Here is a 4,870-nt window from a genome sequence, read left to right as displayed (position 1 = left end):
AAAGAAAAGAAAAAAGAATAGCCTTAAGAAATAAATGCTGTAGTGAGTAAAGCAATGAAATCTTTAGCTATGACTTTTTAGAAACTGTTACAGTTCCTAACCATTGCCGTTCTAATGATACTAAAACTTTCACTACCATTTATTGTTATTGTTTCATCAGCTGTTCCTGAAGACCTTTACAAAATACTTTGCTTGCTTTTCTTCTTTCTGAAATTCTTGCCTGTCCTCAGAGCATCATTAACATTGATGTAAACTTGTTTTGTCATGGAACTGGAGTGAATAAGCATAACATTTCTGAGCAGCTCTTTATTGGCAATTCTGAAATACAAAATACTCTGAAGACTGAGGGTTATTTCTTAATTCAACTAGTGGAAAGACTGGCCTGAAGCAGTGGTAGGTTATTTGTGGTCTTTATTGCACAAATACTGATGTGTTTTGTTGTAGAAATAGTTACATTAGAGGTGTTATTCCATACATGCTCTATTGACCTTTCTTTATACATCTCCCAAAACTTGCAAGTTCTGAAATAGAGCTAGCCTCCAGGCTTTCAGATAATGGCTTTTTGACCTTTGTTACCAGTCTTACAGAAATGACATTTACCTTTTGCACAATCTAGACATGGTGACAAAGGTAGTGTTCCTAAAATAGTTTGCTTGCATTATTCTCCTTAAAATGATTTCAGAAGCTTCTTGTTTCTTTTGCTGTAAGGGGAAAAATCTTTTTCTTTCAGTGATGGTTGGGACCTAACTCATAGACTCATGTATGCTGGGCAAGGGTTTTTGCTCTACCATGGATCTACACTCCTCTAACTCCTTATACTAGAATTTAATACCTGCTTGAGGTGAATATTTATCTGATGATGCCTCCATTGAGTCCCTGTCTTTCTGCCTTAGAACATTTCTTTTATAATCAATGAATCATACTATGTAGAATCTTGACTCTGTGCTTTTATATGTTACTTTTATTCTGGGAACCCCTTTTCTTTGTCAAAATCTTGATTCTTTCTTCCTGAGGTTTTACCTGTCTGAAAGCCAGAGAGTAAATTTTTGTTTTAATACGAATATAGTTTACCTTTGGGGCTATATTATTGTTATCCCTTAGCTGAAAGAGGCCTTGTTCAGAATTCTTAGCATTCAGCATGTCTTATGGGGATTTAGATTCATTAGATACATTCACTAATGTTACCTGATTTAAAGAAAGATCGGCTTGGCATCAAGTAAAGCAGCAGAAACGGACTAAAATCAGATTGTCAAACTGTTCTTTTTGTTTAGTGCTACAATTATTTTATGTCTATCTTGCAAAAGCAGATAATAAAAATGGGGTTAGAAAATGCAAATAGAGATATAAGGTTGTTGGTTTTCACTGGTTGTCAGGATGTAGAAAACTGTCGGTTTTATTTAGTTTAATGGTGTCTGGTTAGTTTCATCTTTTATTTCCACATACTCTTTTGTATTTACATGGTGTGTTTATTTTGAAGTACTACATTTTAATAAATTTAGAGGTTAAAAGCACTTTAATAAAATAATTTTATACAAGAAGAAAGCAGCATTTATATAGCACCTATAGTATATCTGATGTAGTGCTAAATATTAAAATTTTATTTAATTCTTAAATAATTCAGTGAAAGTATAGGCTGTTTTCATATTTGACATGTGAGAAATTGCCTAAGCTTGCCCAGTAACAGCAGAGCTTATGGTTGAAATCTAAATCTCTTTCTGCTATAATGTTATTTGCTGATACAAGATTTTAGAGAATAAAGCCATGGTACATAATTGCTTAATAAATGCAGAATTACATGAACTGAAAAGCTGTTGGATTTGTAGCTTTTTAAAATTTTTCTCACTGATTCTTCAGTTTTATTCTTAGTTTCCTGACATATTTATTTACTTTATTAGTATATGTGTGCAATATGTATCTAGTCCATTATCCAAATTCATACTTAAGTATCTGTCTTTACTTAAGTATCTGTCATTTGTTTTAACTATTCTTTTTTCAAAGCAAGCAACAATGTTGCAGGAAGAGAGAGCTGAAAGAAGACTAGTTGGAACTTATGTTTTTGAAGTAGAAATGCTGTGTTTCTAAAGGAATTCAGTATTACCTATCTTGCACTTTTAGGCCAGCAATTAAATGTTAATATGATGGTCCACATTTGAACATAGTGATCAGCAAAATCAGTGTAAAATTTATTAGATATAAGATAGTACAGAATAATTAATTTAAGGTAGTACTAAAACTATCAAAGTTAAATCAAACTTGTTTTAATATACAATAAAACTTGTAAGAAAGTACTATTTAGAGTTTTATGATAGACAAACTGTTTTGCTCTCCGTTGGGTGCTCTCTTGGTAGGATGATGTACTCCCCCTAGTGGAGAACATAGTTCATAGTTAAGTCTGTGACATTTTTTTGAAATACCTACATTTTCCAGGAATTGCAGGTGGAAATATTGCGATAGAAACCGACCAGACTTTTAAACTTACAGATTTTTAATTTTTTCATAAAGTGATAACTAAAGCCATAGGGTGTGATGGACTCTTCAAAAGTTATTTCACAGAAAGAGAAACATCCAGGAAATTTTGAAAAGTATGTACAGCCAGGGTTTGAAAAAGGGATAAGGAACCAGTGAATGAAGAGATTTAAAAAAAAAAAAAAATGGTCCTGGCCATAGAAATAGAAGTAGGATCGTACTGTGTGGTGGAAGCTCAGTGGAAAGTTTCAGTGTGTGCTGTTGCACTATGAAAGTCACAAAGAAGGAAAAGAGCATAGAACTAAGAAGGGCAAGAAAGTAGTCATTGGCTATTTTCAGTAGCTATTTTATTGGAGTAATAGCATGGAATCAGCTGCAAAGTTTAAAATGAAGGCAGTTATCACGGATAATATTTTTAAAATGTGGCATTAGGAAGTATAGAATCATTCGATTTTTATACATTGTTTAAGGTGGAGGAATGTGTTATGTAAAATACAGAAAGGAAGGGTTCCTGTGGAAAGGAGGAAATTGAAGTGCTTCCTCTGTAGTGAGTTTTGGGAAGAAGTTTTTTTTTTTTTAATATTTATTTATTTATTTGTTTGTTTGTTTATTTAGTGTGTGTGTGGCCAGCTCAGCCCACCAGGGGGCGGGGCTGGCTGGCATGTGGTGCTGGGGATTGAACCACGGTCCCTGTGTTTTGCTTAGCTTAGCTTGTTCTAAGTAGGTGCTTTAGACCACTGAGCCATCTCACCAGCCCCAGATGATTATGTTCTTCTTTTTTTTTTTTTTTTTTTTGCGGAACTAGGGATTGAACTCAGGCCCTGGAGCTTGCCAGGCAAGTGCTTATTCTACCGAGCCATTTCCCTGGCCCCTGGGAAGAAGTTTTTGAAAGGGATAGGGAATGTACTAAAATCAGAGGATAATCTTATTAGGATGGAGGCAAACATACAAAATAATTTTCAGAACATCTAATAAAGGAAAGATTTTTTTTCACCTTGGTGACAGTGTCTATGAAGTAATGCAGTGGAGCTAAGAATTCTTTCTAGGAACTCTGCTTTTTGGAGAGGTCAAGAGTATACACATTCTTCAAAAGTAGCTACTTTGGTAGCATTGTCTTTACATGGATTTAAAATGTGGGCAAGAACAATTTTCATGGACTTAAGCAGCAAAGCTATAGAATCCTTGGATAAGAACATTAGGTAAACAAATTTTCCTTTCTGTATTTAGGAAGGTCTCTTGGGAGTCTTGGTGTACAACTTAGGTTTCTGGTGAGCCTCTGGATCCCACTTGTGGCACTGTGGTCATTGACATTTTAAAATGTGAATTTAAAAAATGTGAACTCTAAACTTCTATGTGCTATTATAGATACTGCTTTTTCTATGTGTAATTTCTTCATGTTCCCCAGTTTTGAGCAAGTAGGTTTTTTTTTTTTTTTTTACATACATGCAACACTCTTTACTCAGTAGTTTGAAAAGCCAGCGTTGTAAACATTTTAAACAGGTAAGGTTTAAAAGAGACCTCCAAAAATCTTTAAAAGCTAGGTACAGGAATGGGAGATAGTCTCTTTCTTTGTCTTGAGTATGATGCATTCATTTTATTTGCATTAAAAGTCATTTTAATGAAATGGAGTAAGTTCTTGGCCAGGAACGGTAGAATGAATTTGAGGTTCCTGGTGCAATATTCTGGAGCTTATATTCTAGTTGTATACATAAACATTTGACTCCTTTTGTGTAGTCTTTTTACTCTTAAACACTTTCAGTATTTGAACAAAAATAATTTTAAAATATAACATACAGAAAATATACCCAAGAATGGCCTATTGCAAGAAAATTTGAATATGAAATATCTACACTTATATTTCACATTAAGTTGTTAGCTTTAAGGAGTATTTCATAACAGACATGGGAATAAAACTTAGTTTTTGACTTTTAGAAAATATCTGGTTACCCACATAGACAAGCAGAGAGTTGATTTTCTTGGAATATTTCTTACTGATTTTAATACTGGCGTATAACATTGTATCTGATATCTTTAAGGGGGCTGTACAGGGTACAGATATTGTTCACATATACGCGTTCTTAGTATCAGGATAATATTTACGAAGGCCAATTTGTCTAGCACACAGACCATTTTAACTGGTAGAATAGTTTCAGTTAGCGGCTTGAATATTGGTACTTTGGAACACTTACTCCATTTTTCAAAACAAAAGATTAGTATATGTAAGAAAATAATACTGCCTTTGGGTAATTAAAGTGGGTGCATCCTTGTTTCTGTGAAACAGTTTTATAAAAAGTGTCAGAAATGTAGGGCTGGAGAGATGGCTCAGTGGTCTAAAGCACCTACTTAGAACAAGCTTAGCAAAAGCATCAGGGACCGCGGTTCAATCCCCCAGCACCACATGCCA

The 4,870-nt window shown here is 34.1% G+C and overlaps 1 protein-coding gene across 2 annotated transcripts in view; it reads left to right on the top strand.

Annotated features, from left to right (window-relative positions):
* Positions 1-4,870, top strand: part of Lrp6 (LDL receptor related protein 6) — a 198,205-nt gene that overhangs the window by 147,415 nt on the left and 45,920 nt on the right. The window lies entirely within an intron of this gene.

This window comes from Octodon degus, unplaced genomic scaffold (assembly GCF_000260255.1).
Source record: "Octodon degus isolate 3935 unplaced genomic scaffold, OctDeg1.0 scaffold00012, whole genome shotgun sequence".
In the NCBI taxonomy this organism is placed as follows: Eukaryota; Metazoa; Chordata; class Mammalia; order Rodentia; family Octodontidae; genus Octodon; species Octodon degus.
This window is presented reverse-complemented; position numbering and strand designations above follow the sequence as displayed.